General features: G+C 42.8%; 1 protein-coding gene and 1 pseudogene across 2 annotated transcripts in view; one reads left to right on the top strand and one right to left on the bottom strand.

The window, feature by feature from the left end:
- The window catches only part of Pdss2 (decaprenyl diphosphate synthase subunit 2), a 243,409-nt gene that overhangs the window by 117,234 nt on the left and 109,690 nt on the right, over positions 1-16,485 (bottom strand). The gene's annotated exons all lie outside the window — the stretch shown is intronic.
- On the top strand, positions 14,529-15,531 carry LOC101987912 (annotated as a pseudogene).

Below are 16,485 nucleotides of genomic sequence, written 5' to 3'. Positions count from 1 at the left end.
AAGTATAGGAAGTCAACTGAAGTGTAAACTCTATGACAGCTGGGATACCTTTTCTTCATTACTGCAGTTCACATTACTAGACCAAACTCTAGCAAGGGTAGACTCTTGGTATTTGTTAAGTGAGCCAACTGATATTTGAGTGAGTGAATGGATGGAAAGATGGATGAATGAATGGCATGGGTTGGTTAGTGGAGTAAAAACGATGGAAAGAGCAGATAGGAAGTTGGAAAGGTAGATGCTAAGACTAAAATCTTCCCTGTACCAAGGTCCATTTTGGCCTCAAACTTGACACTATCCCTCAAGCGCTGATTAAAGGCATAAGTCACCATTCCTGGACTTAGTAATTTACATTTTTAAATACTTAAGCTTTTTAGATTTACAGACAAAGCATAAGCAAAAGTTGAAATTTCGAGGGAAGACTGGTAAAAAGGTATCAGATGAGCTCATATCCCACAGGAACAAGTGATGTGGGAGTGTCATATATCAATCTGTTGCTTTCACTGGTTAATTAATAAAGAAACTACTTGGCCTGATAGGTTAGAACATAGGTGGGTAGAGTAAACAGAACAGAATGCTGGGAGCAAGAGGAAGTGAGACAGACGCCATGCTGTTCCTCTCCAGGGCAGACGCGATGGAGCCAGCTGCCAGGTCTTACATGCTGAATCTTTCCTGGTAAGACACAGATTATTAGAAATGGGTTAAGCAAGATATGAGAATTGGCCAGTTAGTGCTAGAGCTAATTGGCCAAGCAGTGTTTAAAAGAATATAGTTTGTGTGTTGTTATTTCAGGGCATAAGCTAGTCAGGTGGCCGGGAGCCGGGTAGGAATGCTGCCCGCAGCTCCTACAACAAACAAGCACAGGTGAAGCTGGCCTCGAGCATGAAGAGGGCCTTGAGCAAGTGAGCCCAGAGTTCTTTAAATTATATGACGAGTCATCAAGGAGCCCTAAGCAATACGAGGGTGATCTGATGAAACCAGTATTTTAAGAGATGAAACATGCCAGTGCAATCCATGGTGTACAAAATGGAGACAACAGTCAAGAAGACTCTGCTGCCATGGCATAATTTCAGAGAGGCACAGCTAACTAAGTTCCTACACAGGATGCCACTCAAGTCTGCTGGAGTATTGTTCTTTATGGAGAAATGCATTGTTTTTTGTTTTGTAGTTGAGGATGACCTTGACATTCTGGACCATCAGTTTCCACCTTCCAAGTGCTACAGACAGACGGTTCACGGGTTGCCTAGATCAGGGTGAGGTGTGTACTGACAGCCTATTCTTGTGCTGCTGAAGTCAAGATGAGGTGTATACGGACGGCCGGTCCACGGGTTGCTGAGGTCAGGGTGAGGTGTGTACCGACGGCCGGCCCGTTCGTGTGCTGCTGAGATGTATGCAGCATGACTATTATGGGGGTAACCACCCACTTTCTGACTGTTTTCGTGGCCTGTTCCTCCATAGCAGGGAGCTTACGTTTACTACTGGAAACCCTGTCAGTGGACATATCAAATGGTTTTAGGAATACTTGCTATATCCATAGACCAGTGGTGCTTAGCCTTTGTTAGAGAAGTTTGCTTCTTGTTGCTGGGAGTGGCATTTAATGCAGACTCATAACTTGCCAAAGTTCTCTCGGTGATTATTGTGTGCCCAGCCGTAAATGGGACATCTTCCATATCACCACCACGTGCAAGCCTCAGAGGCTATCATGGAAGAAGGGCAGAAAAGACATAAGAGCCAGTGGATGGGAACACTGTGCTGAGGACCTCACTGCAGCTGCGGTTTCCTGTTAAGACCTGTACAGGAGTGGGGCTGCCAATATTTCATCACAGATGGGGGAAGAGCTCATGAGGCTTCACCCCTTTCTCAGAGGCTCATGGCAGCCAATGGCTGCTAGAAAAGGGTGTCATTTCCTTAAGGTGTAGTCATTGATATGAGAAGTTGTCCATGCGCCAGTAAACAACTCCCCAACCCATGCTCATGCAAGCAACCTTTATTAATAATCTCAATGGATCCCACCCCCAAACAAACGAACAAACAAACAGGAAGATGACGACGACATAAAAGCAGAAGGTGAATTTGTTTGGAAGCAAGGTTTTAGGGAGAGAGGAAGAAGGAGAGCATGCAGAGAGTGCTGAGTTGCAAGTGAAATGGTCAGTTCATTTATACACACTGATGAACAGCTGGAGCAGCTCTATTACATAGTTGGGATTATTAAGTTAAATAATGGTTACTTGAGTACATGCACTGTTATGCCAACACCATGACAGTTGATTTCATAGCTACTAAATGATGATATACAACGTGGAAACGCTGGACAATGGAAGATTGCTATCCTAGGCATGAGGAAGTGTGAATGCAATATTTCACCACTATATTCAGAATGGCAGTCAAAACTGATAAATTATTTTTATATCCGAAACTTTTCACTTAATATTTTTGGACTATAGTTGATGCTAGACAATTGAAACTCTGTAAGAAATAGGTATGTATATGAAGACTGCTGCATTGCTGTGACTGAACATGGAGGATGAATGAAAGCTATTTTCAGATGTGAGATCAAGTGACTGGTAAGTGGTAAGACCAGGGAGGAAAACATGCAAGTGAAGAGACCATCAGTCAATGGCTCCTCTGCTGAAAAACCGGGCACAGCTCCCTCCCTATCTCACGCTCACTATAAAAGGCCATGATGAGCACCAAGGCCCAGAATAATTCACCACAGCTTCTCTATCTTTTATTTCTGAGTTCTTTTCCTCTACTCAGGCAGGCATGCACACATCTGCAGGCAAGGGCACACATCCGCAGGCAAGTGCAAACATCTGCAGGCAAGTGTAAAAATTCACAGGTAAGTGCAAACATCTGCAAGCAAGTGTGCACACCCACAGGCAAGTGTGCACAACCACAGACAAGTGTGCACATCCGCAGGCAAGTGCACAAATCCACAGGCAAGTGCACACATCTGCAGGCAAGTGCACACATCTGCAGGCAAGTGCAAACATCCGCAGGCAAGTGCAAACATCTGCAGGCAAATGCACAAATCCACAGGCAAGTGCACACATCCGCAGGCAAGTGCAAACATCTGCAGGCAAGTGTGCACATCCACAGGCAAGTGCAAACATCTGCAGGTGTGTGTTTTCTCTCCTTCAATCTAAGCTTCCTTGTTGGTTCTTAAACACGCCAAGCTCATTCTTGCTTCAGGGCCTTTTCCTTTTGCTCTGTCTGCACTGTATTTCTTTGCATATTTATGAGGCTCAGTGGTTCACCCCCTCCAGGTCTGAGTGCCCTTCTTTGCATGGCCTTGCCAGCCACTCCACAGATGATGGCAGCCACTACCCCACTCCTTTGCTGCACAGCATCAACTCACCGGGTTTTCTACATTTTAAGCACTGGCAGCATGCACTACCTTTGGGCACATGGGCTGTTTTGCTTGTTTTATGTTCTGTTTCTTTCCCCATCATCTCTGGACAAGGGAAAGCAGACAGAACAAAAGAATTCCTAAAGCATACTTTAAAACATCACACCTAGAGCACTTACTAATCATGAATGGGGCTTTGGGCTCAATTCCCTCAAAAAAGTAAGAGTTAAGAAGCAGCCATCACAAGGTTGATGAGATGCTCATCCATGAAGATGCCAAGCCTGAAAACCCGAGTTCAGTCCCACGACCAACAAGACAGAAGGAGAGAACTGACTCCTCAAAGTTGTCCTTTAACTTCTACATGGGTGCCCTATCATGAGTGCCCCTCCAACAAAACAAAAACAAAACAACCTGCCCAAATCAATAAATAAACCCAGGTATAATGAAAAACAAATATTCTTTCACAAGCCTACACAGGTACAAAGTGATCTCATTTGTGGGGAGAAGGGGTCCTCACAAACTAGCCCAGGCTAGTCTTATATTTCCAATTCTTCTGTCGTAGCCTCTTCTTTAACTATTGAAGCAGGGTTTCTCTCTATATATTGCCTTGGCTGACCTTGAATTTAAGGAATTTGCCTGCCTCTACCTCCCAAGTGCTAGGAATAAGGCCCGTGTCACCTCACCCCACTTGCCTCTGAACACTTTTAATTAGGTGTCAAACATTATCTGTTTCTAGCTGGGCGGTGGTGGTGCACACACCTGTAATTCCAGCAGTCAGTAGGCAGAGGCAGACAGATTTCTGTGAGTTCAAGGTCAATTTGGTCTATGTAGTGAGTCTAGGATAGTTAGAGCTGTTACACAGAGAAATCTATCTCAAAAAACCAACCAAACAAACAAACAGTATCTGTTTCTATAAATAAACCAGACTCCAAGTCCCAAGAGATTAATCCAATTTAAATTGTAATAATTGGAGAAATACCAGGGTTTTCCTATTTTGTCATTTATGCATGCTGATGGCATAATTTAGATGGTACTTTGAGGTACCATAATCACAACATTCAAAATTAGCCATATATTATTTCTGAATTTAAAAATAAGAATTCTGTCTTTAAGATAAATGCACTAAAACTCCAAATCCTAACCATTTAGAGCAAAATGTCAGCCAGGTGTAGTGGTACACTCGAGTAATTCTAGCTATGTGGGAGCCCGAGGCAGGAGGATTCTGAGTTTGCCCTGGCAATTTAGTAATATTCTGTCTTTAGAAAGACAAAGACATCTTTTGGGACTGGGCTCCACAATTCTGCATTTTGATTGGTTGTTGTTTTCTGTAATGGCCTGGTCTGTTAAAAAGAGACATTTCCTTGCTGAGGGCTACACTTACCACTATAGGCTGTGGTAAAGGCCAGCTCCTCCTCAAGCAGTGATCAAATCACAGGCTGGAGGGCTGAAAGCTAGGGGAGGCGTCCTGTCCAGCTGTGCCCCTACACTTGAAGCAACCACTGAAGGCCTGAAGGGCTCTGAGGTCTCTTCAGAACGCTCACCCACACTACAAGTGGGGGTCCACGAGACTGACACCTGAGCCCATGGTAGAATCCCACAACATAAAACAAACCCAAAGTTCCTCCTGGAACCCTACAGTGGAGCCCTCCAAACACACATTTTTTTCTTTAAAAATTTATATGCTACCACTCACAATTGAAATTTATATATTTTTTTAAAAATTACAACTTAAAACAAACTTCCAAACAACAACAAACACCTCAGCACAGATGAGCTCTGTAATTAATGGCTGCCATACCCATCACCCCATCTACAAAGAGGTAAGCTGTCTTAGGTGGCCACACTTGAAAGAACAGAGGGGTGCCAGGATCAGCAAGGAGGCAACCTACTTACCATTCAAAATTAGCAACCCCACTTCCCTGAGAAGTCTGTATCATACTTTACTTTCAAACAGCGGACAGAGCTCTGCTCAGCGGTTCCCGAGCACACCTGTGAGTCTGCTTTAATAAAGGACAAACAAGCCAGGTATGTATCACCTTGGAGAATATTCTTAAACCTACTACCTGGGAACTCAAACACAAACACGACACTATCCACCCATAATTATTCCACAGGCCAACCAGACGCTCCCAATGGGAGGAGGAAGCTGGCGTCTACTTTCTGGAAATGGTTAAGCTGGGCTCTTTTATGCCAGAAAAACAGAGCAAGCCTAGCTAGGATAATCCTCCTCCTCATCTGCTGGGAGTCCTTTTGGATTTGGGTTTCACAAAAAGGGTTAAAAATACTTGAGACTACCAGAAAAGGCTAACAAGACATCTGGGCACTCCGCTGTCACCGCCAGGCAGCCCTCGGAGGGAATGCCCACATCAGTGCAGGTTATCAGATGGACGGCTGATCAACACTCAACAGACTCGCTCTGGGTAGGCGGAGCTGAGCTTCCTGACAGGAATTCCAATGAGGGCCCTCTGCACTCCACCACCGTGCTCTGCCATTTTTCACTGTTGCAGCTCCCTGGACATATGGGAATCCCTAGTGATGAGCACATAAAGCTGCCGCGAACTCAAGTGACGGCTCATTTCCCCCGGCTGAAGGCAGACATTAATATCCTGAGGAGATCACACCCGCCTCTCTGACCCCATCTACCCAAGCAAAACCACTGCCCTATTTCTTTATGTAATAAGCTTTTAATGAAGAAAACTCAAACCTGTCCTCTCACGGCAATGCGGCGCTACATGAAAAGGTTATACAAATACATCAGGTCTCCTGTCAAAGTTTTCCAAAATAACTGTGCTCCGCCCCACAGGACCATGCGGCCTGTCACTTCCCCTCCCGTAGAGCTCATTCTGTCTGCTGAGGCCCAGGAGTTCAGTTCTCTGCTCTGATAATTACGATTTTCTTCCCAGCTTGGCAGGTAGAGGATTAGAGAAGTGATTACAAAGAGCGTGAGGCTATCTCCATTTTCATTACAAAGCCTTCTCTTCCAGGGCTCATCATTTAGACAGGAAACTGCTCCAGGCACAATCAAGGCTGGGAGGAATGACAGTCCAGTGGCAACCTAGATAACATGCCAGCAAAGGATCCGAGCTAAATTAGAATATGAGAAAGCTAAAAATACTAGATGAACTGAAGTTGGCACACACGCTAGTATCTAAAGGGTTAGTGGGGAAAAGTGTAAAAGCAAATAAGACCACACGCAGACTTTTGCTTGTGCTATGGACACTGGTCACAATAAAGGAGGTATGAGTCATGACTGACCTTTACCAGTGGCCAGGGCCACAACTCTGAGTTCTGATGCATCAGGAGGAGTGGGGACTTGTGTTTCCTCTCCTCTTGAAAGCAGGAAGGGGTTAGGAGACACAAGGGCTGTATGAGCAACGCAGGAGAGAAATATTCTGCAGAGACCTCTGAACTATATAACAAGGACTAATGGACAGAAGAGGGAATTTTGAAAGGCTCCACTCAAGACTACAAAATATGACCAGGGCTGGGGAGATGTGAAGGTAAAGTGGGCATAAAGAGTCGAAGATCTGTTTCCTGTGAAAAGAATGTCAGGATATGGGTTGTTCCGTTACACACTTTAGATGACTGTTTCTCAGCTCATCTAGGTATCTAGAGATACAGCAGTAAATCCTACGCGTCCCAGCAAGTTTAAACCAGAAATGCCAACAGATGCCACAGACACGTACTCAGTATAGGGCTGAACATATGTCCACAACCTTTGATGTCACAGACATTAGGATTTAGTTGTCTGCTTTTTGGTGTGTATTGAGTGTGGTATGTGTACAGCATGTGCCTACATGTGTGTATGTATACTGTCCAGTGTTCTGATCTATCACTTTTTACAGAATTCCTCTGAGACACGGTCTTTCACTTAACCTGGAGCTGGAATGACTGAATTATACACTCTGCCCTGTTAAACTAAAGTAAGGGCATGCAAACCTTTGCTGATAAGACAGGAATTAAAAAATGCATTTCTAACAATGCGTAGTAACTTCATAGCTGTCTCTCATTTCTGAGGAGACCAAGGCAGAAGGGCTGCTGGAAGTCTGAGGTCAGCTTAGTCTAGATATTAGGTTTGGGGCCATCCAGGGAAGGAGGGGGAGGGATGGCGGGGCACGACAGAGCTCGCACACACAAAGGTGAGCATGTCAAGCCCCATTGCAAATGGAGGCTGCTTTATCAGTCTTGACCTTAATGATGGCATGGACACAACACAAGACTAGGAAGTAGATGACTATTTTGTGACCCATGACACTTTACAATCCCTGTCACTACAGTCTAGTTTTGTCTAACATCATACATGGAAACAACTCGGAGACTTGCTTCTGTCTAGAATGAATGGCTATGTTCTATGAGTATGGCGGAACAGGTACCGGGTAATAAGTGGGGAAAGAACCAAACAGTAGCTTTAAAGCATGGATCAAAACAAATAAATTAGAAAAAAATTGACCATTTACTGCAGTTGTAAAATAACTGGAAATTCCAAGAAGAATATTTTCCTCCAGAGTGCTTGACAATTGCTATTCACAAAGCATCACAGCCAGTGAAGAAACGACTGTAATGCCCAAAGCCATGTTGGCCAATGAGAAGAGCACTTTCTCTGTCTTCTGATGACTCACATTCAGAGTAGTGTAACAGCACAGACAGAGAAGGACAACAGTGCAGCACCACACACAGATCTCACTCTCTTTACCTGCAGGCTTTCAGAACACTAAATATAGAAAAGAATAAAATAAACAAAAAAGTTTATACCCTGATTTTTAGTGACCACACACACACACATACAAACACACACTCCACTTGTACACAGGAACTTGGTTTGGGCATCAGCAAATCACCTACTTACTGATATCCCAATAGTATTCTACTGTTAATTACACTATTCATGGGGAATAAAAATGTCAGAGAATATTTAATAAGTATTATCAATAAAGAGAAAGACATAAAGCCTAAATAATAAATAAAAGAAAATGGCATTTTAAAAATTATTTTAAAATAATGAGATCCTGTAGGATACTCTTATCATGCATGGAATTATTTTCAAACAATAGACTTGGCCATAAAAACTGTGAACAGATTTAGTGAGAACTATTTTTTCTTAACAAACAAGAAACATAGTGCTTTAACAACGCATAATTTGTGTATTATTTAAAAAGCTCACATTTAAAACTTATTCTTCAAAGAACTGTAAAGTAACTGGGCTGGGGTTATAACTCAGTAGTATAACACTTGTTTAGCATATACCAGACCCTGGGCTTAGTCCACAGCACCTCCAAAGGTGGTAGTGGTTAAAGTATCTGTACACGTGGAAAACATTACTACAGTCTAGTTGCAGAACATTTCCATGCTTCTAAAACACAGAAAACTCACCTCTCATTTAGGTGGTTCTAGCTAGCTGTAATTTTTGGTTTTTGAAGTTGTCAGTAAAATTAATTATAAGAGCAATAGAGTATATGAGAAATGTCAACAATTTTCACTGAAAAATATTATGACAAATAGGAAGATATCTTCCTCCCCCTACAAAGCCAAACATAAATAAAAGACCTATTTGGTGCTTGAGAGTAAATAAATAAAATTTAAAAACCCTGCATGTAAGGTGTTTTAAAAATTGAATGCAGGAGTGTTTTAGCATTGTAAGTGTCTATGTACAACTTTCAAATAAGTTACTAAGGAAAAAATGTTAAATTCATTTATTTGCCAAAATTACATTATTACTAGGGAATCACAGAGCATGCATTGCAAACCTAAGTCTGAGTCTGATTCACTGCAGCTTTTGGTATAGTGCTTTCGTTAGTTACTTTGTGTTGTGGTGAGAAAACACCGAGACCAAGGCAGCTTACAGAAGGGATGGTTAGGGTCCATAAAGACAGGGACAACATGACTGCAGGTGGTTCACATGGTGCCTGGAGCTGGGAGCTCACATCGAGAACCACAGACAGGAAGCAGAAAGGGGGAACTGAGGATGATAGGAAGGTTTGAAACCTGAAAGTCTGCCCCCCTATTGACATACTTTCTCCAGGAAGGCCACACCTCCTAACCTTCCCAAAACACCACTACCAACTGAGACCGCAGTATTCAAATGCTGGAGACTATGGGAGACATTTCATCCAAATTGCCACAATGACTGACTGACTGATTTTTCAGTGCTGGAGTTTGAACTCAGGGCCTTGTACATGTTAGGCAAGATATCTACCACTGAGCTAAATCCCCAGTCCTATAGTGTTGTTAAATCCAAGGAGAAATGTCTAAAGGATCATCACAGCCAAGCACAGAAAGAAGTATTACACACAGGTAAAACAACAAAAAGGGCTTCTAACCACAATTTTATGCTATAAAAGCTATCTCCATTCATTAATTTAAACAATTACGTGTGTATGTGTGCTTGTGTGTGCACATATGTGCACACGTATGGATGCACTGTGTGTGTGGAGGTCAATGGACAACTTTCAGGACTCTTTCCACTGTGCAGATCCTGGGAACTGAACTCAGGTTATTAAGGGTAACAAGTGAATAGAGGAAGTTTCAGTACCATGTGTACAGTACAAATAGTTTCTACTAGAAAATGCAGGGCACTTGCTATATGTTTATAACATGCAAAAGGCAGCAAGGACCTGGAGGAACTATGTGATGGGCAAGAGAGATAATTTATGGACAAGGGAGCAGAATGAAAGTAATGGGGTCCCAGAGGAGGCAGTTTGCAACTCCCTCCAATAAAAGAGAATGTGTTTTAGTTCATTTCTTTGATTTAGGGGGGGTCACAATATATTAATCTGCTTAGCCTGAAATGCTTTAATCTATCAATCAATTATATATTATTGTGTTTGTGTGCATACTGTATGTGTGTGACTAGCCTAAGCAACACAGTGGGAGTCTAAAAAAAAGTCAACCATACAAACAAAATGAAGTAAAACTGTATTAAATAACAGCAAATGGGCTATTATACTTTTAAAACAAGAAGATAATCCATCTAATTTGTGATCTCTATAAATGCTCCCTAAGGCTTCTGGCATGACAATGATATAAGCTTTATGTTTTAAACTCAGCGAAGAAAAAGATTCCTAACTTAGACCCTGAAGTCAGCCCAGAGCTGGCCACTGATGACTATTGTGGGCACGTTCTTGACGTCCTTTGCTGATGAATTTCCTTTTTCTAGAAATACTACCTCCCCCTCCTCAGCTGCAATCAGAGGGTAAGTGGTTATTGCCACTTCTATGAGACCCTGAGTCTCAACTATGTGGAAAGGGTGACTTGGAACCAAGCATGTGGCCCACTCCTGAGTGCTCAGATTCTCCAGGTATCTGAAAATGAGAACTGCCCAGAGCTCTTAAAAGTCTGGAGTAGAATTTAAAAACTTCACTTGAGTTTGGTGATGCATGTGAGCAATCTCTTTTAAGGTTTTCTTCAAATCCTCTCTCAAGTTTTCTATCTAGTTTTGGAGACAGCATAGAGCTTACGGGTGCAGATTATAGACAAACTGCTGATATCTAAACCCAAGCTCTGTGGCTCATCAGCTGTACAACGACCTTGAGCAGCATGCTTAAGCATCTCTTCAATTCAAGCCTTTTTATCTGTAAAACGGTGGTGCTCTGGGGCTGCAGAGAGTGCTCAGCAGTGAAGGGCACTTATAGTTCTTGTAGAGGACCTGGGTTCAGTTCCCAGCATCCATATGGTGGCTGGGTTTGAATGAAAATGCCCCACATAGGCTTATATGTTTGAACATTATATGTTGAACCAGTTAGTAGAACTATTTGGGAAGGGTTAGGAGTATGGTCTTGTTGGGTGAGGTGTGTCAATGTGGATGGGCTTTGAGGTTTCATTAGCCCACACCAGGCAGGCACACACACAAACACACACACCCCTCAGCCTGCAGCCTGAGGGTCAGATGTGAGCTTGCAGATACTGCTCCAATGCCATGCTTGCTGACTGCCACCTTTCTCTCTGCGATGATGCTCATGACTAACCCTCTGAAGCAGTAGACAAGCCTCCAATCAAATGCTTCCTTTTAATAGGTTGCCTTGGTCATGGTGTCTCTTGACAGGAACAGAAAAGTAACTAAGACAGTGACTCACAACCATATAACATCAGTTCCTGTGGCTCTGATGCTTTCTTCTGACCTCTGCAGGGACCAGGCATGACTAACTGGTCACATACATACATGCAAGTAGAATTCTCATACAATTAAAATAAATAAAACTAAAAAAAACCCCATGTTTTAAAAATGGTAGTAATAGAACATCCATTACAGTGGTGTGGTATTTAAATGACTGTGCGTGTTTCTTAAAGAATGATAATCTTACATAGCAAATGCTACAAAATATTAACTATTACTACGCTAAAACCAATCCACCCTTCTATTTAAATATTTAGAGAAAACTTTTCTTCCAATTCTATCACTGAAGTCATTCCTAAGGTGGGGCGATACTGAGCTTGGTTGGCATAGACCACAAGTCCTGGGAACTTCTGAATGATCCTCTTGGTAACAGGAGATCTTTTCTTGCTCTTTCAGGCCTCCTCAGTTCCCTTCCCTGACCCACAAGGGCTTTGGGATATTAACCACCTGTTTAATAGCAGACAAACTGAATTCTAGTTACATAACTGCTGACCAGTACAAATAAATGCCTTTTGCCCTTGCCCTGGACAAATGTATTAGAGCTCTCTCACCCAGGAAGTACATGTGACGTGCTGCTCTAGACTCTGGGTATAGATTACAATATTTATACATTGTGCAAGACTGGGAAGGGACTGACCACTGTACTTATACCTCAAGCTAGAGTCAAATGTAGGACTGTTTTCAGAACTACAGAAATGCTGAGACCCTTGGATCCTGATCATGTTACCTGCAGCCTCATCTTATACTCTAGAGGTTCAAATACTAATACAAGACTGGTGGTTATCCAGAGATCATATATCTGACAACGATCATACAAGCATAAATTGTGTTTTCTAATCATTTTTAAATATTTTATATTATGCTGTCCTAAGAAGGCAACAAAACAAGTACAAGTTTTCTGATTGGAAATTTCCAAAAACATTTTGGATAGTGATAAAAATCAAATCAGGTAACATGGAATACTTAAAAACTTTTGCTGTAATGTATATATTCCAGAAATTAGAATTTAATGACAGTCCTGATAGAGAATGGTGATAAACAGTACTAGACAAGCAATCTTTGATTACACAGTATTAAAATAAAGATCAATTTTGAAAATTGCTTACCTTAGAAAATATGAGCTTATAAAATGTGCTAAGTTTTTAAAAGCTACCTCCTTCTTCCTCAGTCATCTGTCTTCATTCTTGTGTCTGACCATTATTTCTAATTTTGTCCTGGGGCTCTAAAGCTCATCTCCACTTCTGAGGCAAGTAGGTAATATTGTTTATTAAGTTATGCACATATTTGTCCTTTGAATTAATTTGTATGTGCCTATGTATCTAGATATTTTCATGCGTACATACCTGTGTGTACCCACAAAGATGAGGTCATTGGGTATCCTCCTCAATCATGCTCTGCCTACTCTTTTGAGGCAGAGGCTCTCCCTGAATATGGGGCTCAAGTATTTTAGACTAAGCTAGAAGTCAGCAAGTCCCAGTGATCCTTCTGTCTCCATTCACCTCAGAACTCAGTTTAAAGGTACGCATAGGACACTCAGTGTTTGGAATAAGTGCTGGGATCCAAATTCCAGTCTTTGAGATTGCACAAGTGTGTTTAAGTACTTAATGAACCATCTCTCCAGTCCCTAGAATACACATTTTTTAAAAAAATTATATTTATTTATTTGCGTGTGTGTGTGTGTGTGTGTGTGTGTGTAAATGCTAACGCTCCTTTCAAGGCATTGGAGTGCCCAGGCCCTACTCCTGAGCCTCCAACTGCCAGGCTCCACTCCCAGAACTCTCTAAAGCCCATAATGGCCAGGCACAGCCCCTCCAAATACAGGTGGTCAAAATCCACACTACAGAGTAAAAAGCCCAGGATCAGGCCACAAAATACCACCAATTCTAGGCCACAATGGAAAGCTCTGCCTCTAATAAACCCTATATAAAGCACGCCTCCCACTCAGTTCTTTAATGCTTCTTGCCCAAGCAGAGACAGCTACCCTCCTGTATTTTCCCCAATAACTCTCTTGTGTGAGGTTTGATATTCACTGACTCCACTGCCAGGATACCTTTCCCCCTCAGAGCTGTATCATGTACACAGTGTGTGTTTTAGTCAGAGGACAACATTTGGGAGTTGGTTTTCTCCTATCATTTGGGTCCCTGGGATCAGGCTTGGCAGCAAGTGCCTTTATGCACTGAGCCACCTTGTTGGCTCAAGAGCACACATTTTTAACAGATGATGTGAACTGTACCTTGGAAGAATGGTCAAATGTTTACAGGGCTCTATGCTGTGTTTTGTGAGTATTCATTATGTACTTGTGAGCTCTGTAAGCCATAACCATGTAAGAGTTCAGTTCTCAAGGCACTTCAGGATAGATAAGAATAAACGATGGGAAGCAGAAACACAGACAAAGCTTTGGTAGTGCTTACTGCTCACCTTGGAACACACCTGAAACTACAACAAACATTCTTCTCGCAACTCAAACTAAAACACTGGGCAGCAGCTTAAAAGGCTTGAAGTCAAAGAACTAAATGGAGAGAACTCATCTGATAAACTTTCAACTCATAGACGGAAACATCTACTCCTTGAGAGTTTCTGCACACAGGAAATGGGAATGTGGTCATCTATATTATTGTGTCCAATCAACTGCATGCCTCTAAAATTTCCTGAGTACTTTGACCGGTTTCCACTTCTGGTAGATCCCAGGGACCCAAATGATAGGAACTCCCAAATCTAAATCACCTGTCATGCCTTTCTATGTGTCTGTATTTAACCATCTTAGCTCTGCCCCCAGTGTGGTCTTCTCTGTTCACTGTTAATGCATTCTTGTGTTAATATATAGTTTCTTTGAAGGAAGCCTGTGACTTCTTACCATTTTGTGTGCCTAGACTTTTTTTCCAAGAAAGGCCACTCAGAGAGTAATTTGAGCCAATGCTAATTATTTTTTGAAAATATTGATGAGTCCTCTCTCTATGAGCAGGTGTATTCAAAGAAAGCTTTAAAAAAAACAGTAAGAAGGCCTTGCCGGGATCGTCATCGCCCGGGCAGGACATCATGTCACAGGAAGAGTGAGCTCTTGGCCTTTTTACCATGGAGGACTCCGTTAAGACTTTTGGATCATTGGAGAGACCTGGCCATGACCTACAAGCAGAGGGCCGAGAATACACAGGAGGAGCTCCGAGAATTCCAGAAAGGAAGCCGGGAATTTGAAGCTGAATTGGAGACTAAGCTGCAGCAAACTGAGACCAGGAACTGGGACCTCCTGTCAGAGAATGGAGTTGGAGACTGTGAGGGAGAAGTTTGAAATGAGACATTCAGAAGGCTACCGGCAGATCTCAGCCTTGGAGGATGATCTGGCTCAGACAAAAGCCATTAAAAATCAATTGCAGAAATATATCCGGGGACTGGAACAAGCCAATGATGACTTGGAGAGAGCCAAACGAGCCACAATCATGTCTCTGGAAGGCTTTGAGCAGTGCGTGAATCAAGCAATCAAAAGAAATGCCTCCCTGGAGAGTGAGCTGGACCAGAAGGAAAATCTTCTAGAATCCGTACAGAGGTTGAAGGATGAAGCAAGAGATCTGCGGCAGGGATTGGCTGTGCAGCAGAAGCAAGACAAGCCCCGGACACCCTTGCCAGGCTCTGGGGAAACCGAGAGGACAGACATGGCTGTGCGGGCTACAGGCTCTATGCCATCCACTCCCATAGCTCACCGAGGACCCAGCTCTGGTTTAAACACACCAGGAATATTCAGACGTGGTCTGGACAGCTCTAATAGTGGGACCCCACTTACACCTGCAGCCCGAATATCAGCCCTAAACATCATTGGGGAGGGGACCTTCTTCGGAAAGTTGGGGTGCTGGAGTCCAAACTAGCATCATGCAGGAACTTGGTGTATGATCAGTCCCCAAGCCAGGCAAGTGGACCAGCCTCAGGGCAAGGAACCAAAGGCTGAGACGGTGGTGACAGATGGCTGAGCAGCACCAGTGTCGGAGATAAAGGGCTTCACTGTGTATCTTCAACTGGCCTGGGACTTGAAGGGCTGTGTAGACCAAAGAGCTGCCTATCTCTACCTTCTGTGTGCTGGGATTAAATGCATGCATACCACCATGCCCAGTCAAATTTTCATTTAAAATAAAAATTTAAATTATTGTGTGAAAAAAAAAAAACAGTAAGAATAAGAGAAGCTGTAATATCTGAGTAGAAGCCACCCAATTTTCTCACTGGAAAACTTCCTAAGAACAGATGATAACAATGGTTCATAAACTATTTTGAAAGTCCAAAATTAACATAACATGTAAGAAACCACCCATTCAATCAAGATTAGATTCAGATTCTACGGTTGTGGCACAAATTCTAATTGTTCTTTTCTTTCTCTCTCTCTCTCTCTCTCTCTCTCTCTCTCTCTCTCTCTCTCTCTCTCTCTCTGGTTTTTTTGAGACCAGGCTGGCCTTGAACTCACAAAGATCCTCCTGCCTCTGCCTCTCGAGTGCTGGGATTAAAGGCTTGCACTACCACTGCCTGGCAAATTCTAATTGTTCTTAATAACAAAACTTGAGTCAGATATTAAGGGGTGAAAACTGAAGGATCAGAGAAGCAGTGCAGTAAGCCACTAGAGAGACATTTAACCTCTACCAACGCTCAGACCAAAGGGGTGATCCTATCCTCAGCCTATTTCCTCAGACTGAACTGTCTCCAGCAAACAACTGCTCTTGTCTCCTCCCACTTTATATTCCTCTCTCCGCCCAGCCATATATCACTCCCTAGGACTGGGATTAAAGGAGTAGGATCCCAAATGCTGGGATCACCTTTGTGTGAGCTCCGCTTCTCTTTTAAACAGATTCAATCTCATGAAGCCCAGGGTGTCCTTAAACTAACAGAGATCCCTCTACCTCTGTCTCCCAAATCCTGGGATTAAAGGTGTGTGGCACAGCTCCCTGGCCTCTAGTGGCTTAGCTCTGCACTCTGATCTTCAGGCAAGCTTTATTTGTTAAAACATAAAATATCACTACATTTTCTTCCTTTTTTTCTAAAATAAAAGGCTATA

Source organism: Microtus ochrogaster, linkage group LG9, assembly GCF_000317375.1.
Source record: "Microtus ochrogaster isolate Prairie Vole_2 linkage group LG9, MicOch1.0, whole genome shotgun sequence".
Classification (NCBI taxonomy): Eukaryota; Metazoa; Chordata; class Mammalia; order Rodentia; family Cricetidae; genus Microtus; species Microtus ochrogaster.
This window is presented reverse-complemented; position numbering and strand designations above follow the sequence as displayed.